This window comes from Puma concolor, chromosome E3 (genome assembly GCF_028749965.1).
Source record: "Puma concolor isolate L17-30 chromosome E3, mPumCon1.1.hap2, whole genome shotgun sequence".
In the NCBI taxonomy this organism is placed as follows: domain Eukaryota; kingdom Metazoa; phylum Chordata; class Mammalia; order Carnivora; family Felidae; genus Puma; species Puma concolor.
In genome coordinates this window covers 27,130,025-27,143,549 of record NC_141682.1, presented here as the reverse complement: position 1 = coordinate 27,143,549, position 13,525 = coordinate 27,130,025, and the positions used below count along the sequence as shown (strand labels likewise).

The 13,525-nt window shown below is 48.8% G+C and overlaps 1 protein-coding gene across 2 annotated transcripts in view; it reads right to left on the bottom strand.

Moving 5' to 3' along the window:
- The window catches only part of GPRC5B (G protein-coupled receptor class C group 5 member B), a 51,854-nt gene extending 48,106 nt beyond the window's left edge, over positions 1 to 3,748 (bottom strand). The window contains exon 1 of one of the 2 annotated variants that reach the window (XM_086692941.1): positions 3,591 to 3,748. The gene's annotated coding sequence lies outside the window, so the exon portion shown is untranslated. The remainder of the gene's footprint in view (positions 1 to 3,590) is intronic. The other variant, XM_086692940.1, reaches the window with a different exon arrangement.
- Between the last annotated feature and the right edge of the window lie 9,777 nt (positions 3,749 to 13,525).

The following is a 13,525-nucleotide window of genomic DNA, read 5'->3' as shown; positions in this document are numbered from 1 at the left end:
CCTCTAAACTCACCTGATACCCAAAGCAGGTGCTCTAAGTGGAAGCCTCCCTGTGAAGGTGGTTTTCCCACGGGAAACCCAGGCCAGCCTGGGTGCCCTGAAGCCCAGTCTCTCTGTCAAGAAGTCAGAGGGAGGACATCCAGGGACCAGACACTGGCCATTCCCTTGGGAAACTAGTGTCCTCATCTGCCCACTACCCATATGAAAAGAGATACAAGATGTATAAAACCACTCTGAACACACATTCCGACCAGCCTCTCTTCAGCTACTACCAGCAGGGCTCTAAGGAGACCACTTATCCTCCACCTTGAGGCCCCTTCCAGTGCCCAGCAGATCAGAGGCATCTTAAACCTATCTTCTTTAAAGATGTGGGGAGGTGCTAGAGCATGGAAGGGAAAGAAAAAAAAAAGAAAACAAAACTGAGCAGGCGGGGAGGGGGCTGTCCCACTCCCGGGCATAGTTAGTAGTTCGGGCATAGTTAGTAGTTCGGTACGTGGATGAATGCCTGGCACAGAATTTACCCATCCATCAATCTCATCCAGAGTGGAAGACCGCAGTGGGAGTGAAGCCAGACATAACTATGTGACATGGGGCATTACTTAACCTCTCTGACTCTCAGTCTCTTCCTCTATAAAACAAAGATAGCGGCTGCCTTCACAAAGCTGGTGTGAAAAGTACACGAAAAATACTCAGCAAAGGGTTGGGCACAAAATAATTGTCTTATTAAAAAGACAATCATGATTCCATTGTCTTTCCTGTTGAGAAAATGGAGGTAGAGAAGTGAGGCAGCTTGGCCAGAGGCTTACTGGAATTCATAGGCCATTTCTCTAAATGGACAAAAACCCATTTCTCCGAACTCCTGACCCAAGGCTTTCCACTGCATCTCTGATTTGAGCCCTCACCCCACGTCTGGCAGAAGGCCAGGATGAGGCTGTGAAGCCAGTCTCCCCACACACCCCAGCATGACACCGTGTCCCAGCCCACTCCTGTTAGAGCTGATGGTGCTGGTGCATTTCCTGCTCTGTGAGATTAAACTGTTACAAGGTTTCCTGACATTAAACTCTTTCCCAGACCCACAATCCCACCATCTGATACCTTTTCCACGTTACACCATCTCATAATCTTCATTCCCAACGCTGCCCAGACCACCAGCCTATTTGGGGGCCCTTGAATTTAATAAGCCTCCTAGGTTAGTAAACAGGGCTGTCAGAACACAAGCTCCGTGATCCATGAATATGCAAAGCAGCTCCAATCCTGTAAATAAAAGCAATCATTTAAATGCAAATTGCATCCCTGGCTGTCCATTCCGGGGTGGATGGTTCCTCTTGGGCAGCAATTCCGAGAAGAAAATGTGACTAACTCAGAACCCCCAGGAAGCTCAGCGTGAAGTGCTTATGGGGCCAAGGGCTCTGGGTGGGGATGGGCAAGAACTACCTCAAAGTGGGGAGTGAATTTTAAAACCTGAGCAGCTCCTCAAGTGGGCTCACAGGGCAGGCCAGGATCAAAGCAGTCCCCACAGGCTGTATGGAGACCCTCAGAGGCTCCCCGCACCTCAACATCCCCAGAGGCAGAACGAAAGGGGAGTTGCTTTCCACTTCCATGTTGAGGTCAGGGGAGTTTTAAAAATTAACATCCCTTGGTTCCCACTCAAAACCCTCCAAGGGTTCACTGGCCCAAGGAGAATAAAACCTAAACTCCTTTCCGTGGCCCAAAAGATCGTGGTCTGGCTGGTCTGTACCATTCCTTCTCCCACCCACCCCCTCCACATCTGCTTCCGAGCTCCAGCCACAATGGCCTTTGTTCAGTTCTAAGCTCATTCCCACCTCCAAGCCTTTGCACTTGCAGTGCCCTCTGCCTGCACAGTGGTCCCCCAAGATCTCCCACTGTGGGAGATCTTGCCAGGCTCCACAAAAATATCACTCCCAAGAAAGGTCTTCCATACCCACATCAACACTAGTCACTTTATTTGACATCCTCCTGTTTTATTTTCCTGGCAGCTCTTACCCCAATTAGAAGTTATATCTACTTGCTATTCATTTACTTATGTAGTGTTTGTTCACCCACCTGGCCGGTGCCCCGAGAGCGGGGGCTTGTCCATTTTCTACACTGTACTGCCCCAGACCCAGTTCTGTAGGTGGTACATTTACTAAAAGAACAAATTAAGCAATAAAGATTTTGAGCCCTTTCTAACAAGGCTGCTTGCCTGCCCTAAATGGCGACTTCTTTCCCCTTCCATTTTTCTCTTTCTCAACTCAGCTGACCCCTTTTCAGACTTCGAGCAGGAACAGATAGAAAACCCTTCACTCCACAGCCTAGTTACAAAACTGGCCTCGTGGAGTGCTCCCAACCAACAGATGATGATTTGCATTCTATTTACATGCTATTTGCATGCAGCTTAACTCGAAGTTTGAATGCTCCGAAAGCCCCCCACCCCACCGAAGAAACTTCTGAATCAAGGTTCCTTGGCTGAAGTTCCGTGGCTTTTGTGCCAGGTCCCTTCCTTCACTTTTCCCTCACTTCTCTTGTCTTTTCGAGGACCCCCGGTTCCTCCTGGGCGCTGCTCAAGTGCCCCCCCCCGCCCCATCCTGGCGCAGTTGGGCAGCCAGTGTGGCTCGTGGGCCGGGGCCCCAGACAGGGACGCCGCTGCCCGCCACACTCCAGGGGCCTTTGTCCGCGCTCCAAGGAGCCGCCCCCTTAGCGAACCGGGGGCGAGTTGGGAGGGGGAGATTGGCCAGGCCTGTGTGTGACAGAGCAAGGGCCACGGAACGAACTCGCGAGCTGCGCTGGGCCGTCCTCGGTGGCAAGGTCGGCGCTCCGCTCCCAGCCTGCTTAACTCGCTCCCCCGGGCCCAGGCGGGTGCGGACGGTAGGGATCCCGGGATGTGCGGGGCTGGGCACATCCCCTAGGACAGCGAACGCACCACAGCACAGGGCTCGTCCTAAGCCCCAGCCGGGTCTGAACGAAACGCCAACCCCTCGCCATTGTATGCAGCCGCCCCTCATTTGTCCCTCGGCCCCAGGTCTCGGCTCTGCCTCTCTTCCCCCGCAGTGTTCCCCCCTTGTCCCGTAGTGCGCAGGCACTGTCGGCTGCGAGCCTGGCCCCCAACCCCTGCAGCAGGTGCGGCAGCTCACCCCCAAAGCCGGGTCCTTATGCCCCCAGCTTCGTCTGCCCTGTCTGTGGTCAGCCCCCACGCTGACCACGCGGCCCCCGGACCTGCCCGCGGCTCCCCTCACACGACGAGTTACTCGGGTACGGCTGGACTCCTTTCCACTACTCCCAGCTGCCCTTTACCTGTGGTCGCCCCCAGACCCTCCTCAGAGACTCGGATCTCCACCTGGTCCGTGTACACAGCACCCCCCCCCATAAAGGTCTCCAGGCCTCCCCTCCCCCCGCCCCGCCCTCTACGGCTCTTCTCCCGCGGCACTGTGGTACCCCCCCACTGTCGACCCCCATCTCCCCCAGCAGACTAACCCCCGGGGCCGCTCAGAAGGGCACAAGAAGCAGACTCCCAATCCTCCTAAGCCCACGGCGGGAAAAGTTTCTGGGGTCGTCCAAGCTCCCTCCACCCCATCGGCGCGGCTTGCACTCACCGACCCCCGCGGCCACGCAGCGCCGACGCTCCTGCTGGTTCTCGGCCTCAAGTCACATCTCTGCAGCGCGGCTGCGGCCCCCGCCCCGCGCGCGCCCGCCCGCCCGCCGGTCCTGTCTCACTGCATAGCCCTCGCGAGCCGATGCCTCGCGAGGCGCCCCCTGGCCCCGCGCTTGCAGCTGCAGCCGCGGCGGCCCCGCCCCCTGGCCGGCCCCGCCCCCGGGGCACCCAGCTCCGCCCCTTGCCCCTGCCCCACAGGCTCTACCTCACGGAACCCCGCGCCAATTGCTCGGCGCCTCTCCATCCTCTCCACCCGTTGCAAGCCCCTAGCTCCTTGCCCGGAGCGCTGAGACGACCCCCTTCCAAGGTCCCAAATTTGGGGACACGTCCCCCACATCCACGCCCATAAGCACATAAGCAGTCCAGACGCACCGGACATATACCCAAGTTGATTCATTTGCAGGAACACATACACAGAGGGATAATCCCACTAGTGTCCTAGTGCGGGGGATTTCCTCCGCTCAGTACACTCTCCAACGTGGGTTCACAAACAGTAACTTCCCCACAACATACAAACACCCGGTCCTGGACGCAAGACAGGATCCTCGCGCGCACGTCCCAAAGTATACAACTAGGCACACAGGCGCGGCTTGGTCTCCTCTAGCTGGTCGAAACGCAGCCTTCTCCCGCCTGGGCTCTCTCCACTGCCTCCCCCGCCCTCCCAACCGCCCCAAAGTGTCTTTGTCCCTATGCACACACCGCTCAACCCTTGTGTCCTTGGCTACCCCAAACATACACGTTCACACTGCGCACCCCTCACGTAGGTCCTTACGCCGGATCCCCACCACGAACGCTGCACACATCATCTACGTACACCCACGGCACACAACCGCCTGGGGCCACTGGCCTTGCGCTCCGCAGACTCTCAGGGCACAGCCGGGATGCACGTCCACAGGACGGCCCCAGCACCAGCTTGAAGGAGGGGTCCTAGGCAGCAGCGTCCCTGGGCACTTGAGTCTGGCTCCTAGTCCACCTGGCTGTCGGGAGATCAGCATTGCTCAGATGGGGCCTGGGGAGCTGCAGTCCAGCACACCCAAGGGGTTGGTTCCCTGGGTGACTTACAGACTTTCAAGCACCCCCTCCCCCAACCCAGACTTTGAGGACGGTCCATTCTTGTTTCTGAGAATGAGACCACCTTCCTCCACCCCATCCGGGTCCTACAAGACACTGCGGGGAGATGATCCCTGCTCCCTACCTCCCTGCAGGGGGGCGGGGATAGAGAGGCAGGGAGGTGGGTTGTAGAATAACACTCCCTTCTGGGGGTAGGTGTATGCCCTGATCTTTGAAGACCACAGACCTTTCAGATATTTTCATCACTTTCCCGAGAGCCTGTGGTCTCCTCACTTCTTGCACAGACAAGCCGATTTTCTCCTGGTCAGGACAACTACACATCTCCGCGAATACCTTTTATTATTTTTAAGGAAAAATGGAAGGGAAAGGCAAAACAACTTTCTTGTTTTATTTGCCTACGTATCCTCAGCACCTAGAACAATGCCTGGCATACAGCAGGCGATCTTCAAATACTTACGGGAAGACCCCTCTTCTGCGTTCCAGCCGGACTGCGTAATTGGAAAGTGGATAGGCACCGCCACCTGGTGGTTATTAGTGGAACTGACACCGAGATCCTTTCCGGTGTAAACGTGGGCAAGTTCACCTTTCTAAGCCCCAATTTCTTGCAAAAATGCAAAATGGAGATAACTTTAGCAGTACATGCCTAATGGGGTTGTTGTGAAGATTAAACACATAATACATGTAAAGTGATCCATGTAGAGTTTGGCATCTTGATATATATATGGTTATATTTCCTTTTCTGACTTATTTTACAGATGGAGTTTCACTGGGATGATTCGTTTAGCTTTGGGTGATGATACTTTGGGAAGCAAAGAGTGAAAATAAAGGAAGCTTTTGAGCTTCCCCCACCCCTTGTTCAAGGAGTCATGGATAATCATCATCACCATTATGATAAGGTATGAGTGCTACTGTGCGCCAGGCGCTGTTCTAAGTACTTAACGTTCTTTAAAATATTTAAGCTTCCCAGTAATCCTCTAGACCAGATATTATTAGTCACCCTGTGTAACAGATGTAGACACTGAGGCCCAGCAGGGTTAATTACCAGTTCATGGTCATACAGTTGTCAGAGCTGGGAGTTCAACCCGGGTTGTTTCTTTTATCCACTGGCTAAACTGGTGTAATTTGTTGCAAGGTCAGACATCTTCAGAGATGAGCTTCATGTCCCTGAAGGCTCCTTCAGTCTCTAGCCTTGAAGAGAACAGCTCTAGGAGGTATAGGGAGCTGTGTCAGGTTCTCAAATGTTCAGTCCCCTTTGGGCAAACGAAGAACAGAGGCTTCCTTGGCTCTATTCCTCAACTGAAAAGTGACAAGAGCATTGCCCCTGGATTCCCACTGACAAATGTCACAGTGTGTCATTAGGTGTCTGTGTGGCTCTTTGTTTAGTGTCTGTCTCCCCAGCTAGATTATATCTCAGTGCTGTCCCAATAAGAACTTTCTACAAGGATGGAAGTGTCCTATATCTGCATTGTCAGCTATGGTAGCCACTAGCCACATGTGTCTGTTGAGCATTTTATATTTTACTAGTATGGCTGTGGAAATGAAATGTCAGTTTTTAATTAAATTAAATTTAAAATTAAATTAAAAAAATTAAATTTAAGTAGCCTCAGGTGGGTAGTGGCTATTGTAAGGACAGTGTAGCTCTAAGCTTAACAAGAATAGGAGCCATGTCTGCTGTTCATCCTTGTTTTCCTTGCCCCGTACAGGGCATGGCTCATCAGGTATTTGTTGACTACATGAATAGGTAAATTCCAGCCTTGTTTCTCCTGTTAGAGTATGTCTATTCTGTATTCAATCCTGTCAAGATCCTCTTTTCTCTGCAAAGTAGATCAACTCCCAGATGAGTGCTGCTCAGGGCTCTGGAGTTGCCAAAGCTCATTTCCACAGGTCATGTTGCTTTAACCACGGTACCTTCTGAAGTGGGTGTCTGTATCTTGCTGTGACAAAACCGAGGCTTGAAAAGTTGAGTGACTTCTCCAAGTTCTCACAGCTGGTAAGTGGCAGAGGCAGGATGAAAGCCTAGCCACCCATGCTCTTTCCACTCTACCCCACTGTCTTGCAGATGAAGTTTCCAGAAATATCAGTGCAAGTCTAAGGATGAATGAATTTAATTGATGGGGATTCAGGTGCCTGGTAGGATGAAATTTCAATACTTCTATAATAGCCTCAGGCAAGCGACTGCTTGAATATTGAACCCTGATGGTGTCACTAACACTTTCCTTGGGTGCCTTCTAAGTGCCAGGCTCTGTGCCTCATTCTGTTATGGTTCACAGATAGACATGAGGTGGGTCCTGCTATCAGCAGAGTGTGAGAGAGGTGGTTAACACAAAGTGTTGTGGGAAGGCCTCCTAATTAATGGAGTCACGGGGGTCCTTGCTGGGCAAGGTTGAAAGGAAGCTCAGGAAAGGGCTCAGAGACTCCAGCACTTGACTTTCCCTCTGGAGTGGGAATGGGGGACACTCAGGCCATCGACATCTCTGGGCATCGACATCTTTGGAGTGAGTGGCTAGGAAAAAACAAATGTGGACACACCATTGTTACCATTCTATTATTTTGTGCCTGTGACATACATCACTAGTTGATCACCACACTGCTTTTAATGTCTTTGGTCTATAACTTATGCCACTCATTACTGGAAGATTCAGTCACTCTTGCAAAGGGCACATCAGTTACTTCCAGAGTCCCCAACAGGGTACATCAGAGAAGTTCACAAATCAGAGTGCTAGCTGCAATCACCATGTGGTAGCCACCTTTTCTTCTTTTCCTGTATTGGCTCCCCCAGGTCTTTCCTTGTCTGTGGTCCATAAGACTGCTTAGAGTAGTCTCATGATAACCCCTGTAGTCCCCTGTGAGGCTGCCATGGTGATATCCCAATGCCCCCAAAGCTGTCAGTTAGGAAATATTCAAGTAACAGGACAAAGGATGGCCTAAACAATAGGGATTTTTGTTATCACATGATAAGTTGAGATGTGGGTGATCTCACTGTTGATTCATGGTTCAACAATGTCAGCAAGGGCCCAGCTCTTTCCAGCCGTCTACTCTACCATTCTGAACTTGGCACCTCATGGTCACAAGATGGTTGCCACAGCATCAAGCATCAGGTCTTCATTTGATGGTCCCCAAATGGAGGACAGAAGGTGTTCAGGGAAGAGAGCTCCCCTCATGACCTCCCTGTTACCCAGGAGGGAAATCATTACCAGAACTATCTCCTCTCCCCCTCTCTTCCCAGCTGTAGACTTCCTTTTACATTTCATTGGCCAGAACAGGTTACCTAGCCTCTCCTGATGCAAGGGAGACTTGGGAACCAAGCACCTGGCACACGGAGACTCAGTAAAGAAGGATGGTGAGGGAAAGGTGGTTGAGACCGGAACTTCAATGTCTGTCTCAGGTGTGTCTCTTCCAGGTAGGGAGCCGTGCATGTTGAGAGTCTCAGCTAGCTACCCAGGAAAGGGGCTTCCAAGCTTCTGAATGTCACCACTGTGCCTCAGAGGGATCAAACCCCAATCCCAGGGCTGGATGGGATACAGGTGCCCCCCACCCTTTAGTTTCTCCTGAAGCAACTTCATTTCCACAAAAGCAGCTCTCTTCTCTCAAGAAAAGATTTCTGCTTCACCATTTCACTGCTAGAAGGTGCCTTGCCATGTACCCAAAACAAAGGAATTGTTTGCTCCTAAAGGCAAACTCAAGTTCCCACCTCTGTATAAAACAAAGACCCAAAAGTTGCTGTATGATCTCACTTATATGTGGAATCTTAAACAAACAAAGAGGGGTGCCTGGGTGGCTCAGTCTTTCAGTGTCCCACTCAATTTCAGCCCAGGTCATGATCCTAGTGTTTTCAGCATGGAGTCTACTTGGGATTCTCTCTTTCCCTCTCTTTCTGCCCCTCTCCTGCTCACAGGTGCTCTCTCTCTCTCTCTCTCTCTCCCTCTCTCTCAAAAATAAATAAACTTAAAAAAAAAAGGAAAACAAAACAAACCAAAAGCCAAAACTAAACCAAAACAAAACCACATAGAAAAAGAGATCAAATTTGTGGTTATGAGAGGCAGGGAGTGGGGGAGGGGTAATTGGCTAAAAGTGGTCAAAAGGTACAAATTTCCAGTTATAAATAAGAATTGGAGAGGCAATGTACAACATGATGACTACAGTAAACACAGCTGAATGGTATATTTGAAAGTTGCTAAGAGAGCAGATCCTAAGAAACCTCATCACAAAGAAAAAATTTTTTTTCTTTTTTCCCCTCTTTTTTTCCCTCGTATTTGTATAAGATGGTCTTATATAAGATCTTAACTAAACTTATTGTGGTCATCATTTCAAAAGGTATGTAAGCTAAGTCATTATGCTGTACAACTTAAACATACACAGTGCTGCATGTCAATTATATCTCAATAAAACTGGAACAAAAATATAATAATAAAATGCAAGGAATTAAAATACAACAAAGAATTGTTTGAATTGTTGAAGTCCTAGGTTCGTTCTTTCTTTCTTTCTTTTTTTAATGTTTATTTTTGACGGAGTGAAAGCAGCAGAGGGGCAGAGAGAATGGGGGACAGAGGATCTCAGGCAGGTTCTGTGCTGACAGTGATGAACCAGATATGGGACTTGAACTCATAAACTGCGAGATTATGACCTGATTGAAGTTGGATGCTCAATCGATTGAACCACCTGGGTGCCCCTAGATTATTTCTTTACAGGCTTCTATGAACCTTCGCAGTGAAGGTCTCAAAAACTTTAGGAGCATTTGTCCTTACTTAGCTATCAAGCTCGGAGTGGTGTGGGTTCCTAGGTTAAGAAAGAAGCCATGGGAGGTGGGGGTGGGTTGTGGACAGAAGGACAGCTGCACCTGTCACAGAGCCTGGGCTCTAACCACTACCCCATCCTGCCTTCTCATCTCTGGCAGAAATCTCAGCTCACATTCCTTTAGCCCAGGCTGAATGCATGTTGTGACGTGAATGCAAATCACCTGGGGCTCTTGTCAAAAGCAAATTTCACTTCAGAGAGTCTTGCTGGAGGCTGGTGTGTGGGAGGATTCTTCAAACTAAAACCCTCCCTGGTGGTTTGGGTAGCAAGGCCTTAGCGCAATTGTTCTCGATCCTGGCTACCCTTTAGAATCATCTGAGTCCTTAAGCAAAATGGGTGCCTGGGACCTTCCCAATTAAGCTAGAACCACCGGGGATGATGCCCAGGGATCTGTATGAAGACTTCGGCATCCACTTGAACAATTGTTAAGCCGGGTGGAGGGAGACTCTTGAACTCTGTATCTAAGAGCAGGAATTCCTGAATCAGAAATACTGGACACGGAATCTCTGGAATTCTGTGCAACCTTGGAAAAAGTCACTCAGTCGGATGCCTCGGTTGGTTTCCACATCTGTGCGGGGGTCAGGGGGGCGGTGATCATAACAGTCTGCACCCATTAGAGTTGAGTGAGCAGTAACAATGTGTGTCAATGGCTTTGAATCCTGCCTGGACAGAGGAAGTGCCCAGTACTGGTCTGGTGGTGCTGTTTTAGTTTAAAAGACTGGAGGAGATTTGGGTCAAGAGAGCAAATCTGATCTCTAGTGACTTTTCCTCAGTATTCCTTGGTGAATACAAATTGGGTGAAAACATGAAAATATTCCCGTTTGTCTCTGCTCTCTCCATCTCCTCCACCTACCAGGTAGTTCTCAAGGTGTGGCCCAGGGAAGCTCTCAGGGGATCTACAAGATCAAAACTGTTTCCATAATAGTACTAACATCTTATTTGCCTTTTTCACTGTCATTCTCTCACAAGCATCCAGTGGAATTTTCCAGTGGCTTCAAGACATGTGATACCTCGACTGGCTTGAATGCAGTCATAGATGTGGCACCCAGCTGCCTTTTATTAAGTCAGACATTACAGAGATTTTCAAAAATGTAAAATATCACTGTGCTGTTTACTAAGAGTTTCTTATTTTGGAAAATACAGTTACTTTTCATAAAAAGATTTTATGTTAACATGTAATGAGCTTATTTTTAGATGAATGAATAACTGTTTTAAAAATATGTTATAAGTTCTAATTTAAAATACAGTAAATACTGGTAGGTATAACCCACCTTAAAAAAGCTCTTTGAAGTCTTCTGTCAATTTTAAGAGGGTAAAGGGGTTCTGAGGCCATTAAGTCTGAGAACCACCAATCAAGGCCCACTTATCTAGAACCATCTCTCCAAAAAGAATAGCAAACAGCTCTATAGCCAGGCCCTATTCTAAACACTATATATCTCTATATAGAAACTTTTCTGATCCTTGTGACAATCCTATGAGGCATATATATCCCCATTTTATTTTAAAATTATTCTTCTAGCTTTATTGAGGTATAATTGGCAAATAAAATTGTAATGTTCAAGGTGTACAACATGATCATTTGACATATGTCTGCATTATGAAGTGATTACCACAATCAAGATAATTAACGTATCCATTACTTTGCATAGTTTTGTTTTGTTTTTTATTTTTCGGTGGTCAAAACACTTGAGACCTATTCTCTTAGCAAATTTCAAGCACACAATACAGTATCATTAACTATAGTCAGCATGATCTGGCCACGCTCAGAATTTATTACTCTTGTAACCGAAAGTTTCCCTTTGACCAACATCTCCCCATTGCCCCCCACCCTCCAGCCCCTGGCAACCACCAATCTACTCTCCACTCCTAGGGAGTTCGGTATTTTTAGATTCATCCTGTAAGTGAGATCATACAGTTTTTGTCCTTCTGTGTCTGGTTTATTTCACTTAGCATAATGTCCTCCAGGTTCATCCACATTGTCACGAATGGCAGGATTCCTCTTTTTTCAGGCTGAATAATATTCCGTTATATATATACACCACATTTTCTTTGTCCATTCATCTGTCAGTGGACACTTATGTTGTTTTTATGCCTTGGCTATTGTGGATGGTGCTGCAGTGAACTTGGGGGTGCAGACATTTTGCCAAAGTGGAAGATGAAGCATAGAAACCAGGCTGAGTCCTCTGACAACAGTCCAGGCACCAAGGCTTTGTGTGCAGAAAGTTTCCTCCAGAGCTCATTGCTGCCGGTCAAGTTTCGTCTAGTCCCACTGTGGGCATGAGGAATTCCTTCTCCTCCTCCTCCCTCCTTCTTTTCCCCAGCCCCACACGCTTGCTGAGGGCTTGGTTCAGCCAACTGTGAAAGATTGTACCAGACAGGCGAGGCTGAGGTGGGGATGGAAGCCTGAGGTGACATGGGTTACATAAGGGCCCTTCGGACGGGGGACAGTTATGTAATGGGGGAGGCAGGCAGAGATGGCGAAGCGAGTCAGGGCAAGGGAAGAAACCAGGAGCTGGGGGAGGAGACAGAAAAGGACTGGGCAGAGGAAACGTGTCCGTCACCAGCCAGGGCAGCTGCCTTGCAGGAGACAACTAGAAAAGGCCAAGGGTGGGGCTTCCTGTGTCCTGTCACCTCCCCAGTAGCTCTGCCCTGGGAGACTTCAGCTTCTCCTTTTGTGGCCTCATTGGGTATAGATGATTCCAGAAGTTCCCCAATATCTTTTAGCCAAACACCTTTACTACTTAATTAATCAGATCTTGCTTACAAACAAGAATCTTGAGTGATACAGAGATCTTTCCTACTCAAATCCTAGAATATATGGGGGTCTGGAAACTTCCAGGCACATGGTAGGTACTCATTATATGCATGTTGAGTGAAAAAGTAAACAATGGATATTTACCCATTTTCTTGTAATAGTTTTACTGTTATACTTTCTCTATCTGAAGATCACTTTGGTGGGCAAGTAAACTTGTGGGTTACTCTCACCCTTTTATTCTCTGTGGCCAACAGGAGAATGCACCTGCTACCATAGTCATTTAGTCGGTCAACAAACCATACCAAAGCACTGTGCTAAGTGCCAGGAATGTAACTGAAAACAGGATGTTAGTGCTTTTGACCCCAAATTCCCAGCTTGTTGCCTTCTGGACATGTGGTAGGGTTGCACCATCAGGCTCTTTGTGGGTAGAAAGGTCCGGTGACCTCTACTGATCAGTGAGTTGTGGAGGGAATGATTGGTGTCACTTCCGGGAGAAAGATTTCATGGTTGGTTCAAGACTTTCCAGTGGTTTCTTTTCTCGACATCATGCAGAGGGTGGTTGCTCTGCCAGCCTCGGGACTCTTCTGAGGTTCTGTGTGCTTTGGTAACCACATTGAGCAGACACCCAGGAGGTACATTTGTATGAACAAGAAATAAACTTTGCTCTTTTATTCAACTGAGTATTGAGGCTTGTTTCTGCAGCATAGTCTGGTCCCTCCTAACTGATCAAATGGTGCCAGTCTTCCAGGAGTTTTCAGTCTGGTAGAGAAGGTGGACATATGTGCTTCTTTCTTCTTTTTCTTCTCCTTTTTTTTTTTTTAATGTTTATTCATTTTTGAGAGAAAGAGACAGGGAGAGATAGAATGTGAGCGTGGGAGCGGCAGAGAGAGATGGAGACACAGAATCCGAAGCAGGATCCAGCTTCTGGGCTGTCAGCATAGAGCCCAATGCAGGACTTGAACTCACAAACCATGAGATCATGACCTGAGCTGGTTGGATACTTAACCCACTTAGCCACGCAGGCGCCCCCTATGTGCTTTTTTCTGTCTGTCCTCCCAGATCCACTCTCCTCCCTGCTCTTTGAGCCAGGAAGCTGAGCTGTGTGGATTGCCTCAGTGGGCTCCTTGTCTTCCGGCTTCTAGTTGGGTTTGGCCAAGGGAAGCCCTGGCAGAAAACTGGAGAGAGAGAGAGAGGAGACTGAGATCAAAGTGTTTATTCATTTGGCTCCCTTGCTGTGCCTTGGGCTGGCTGTGGTC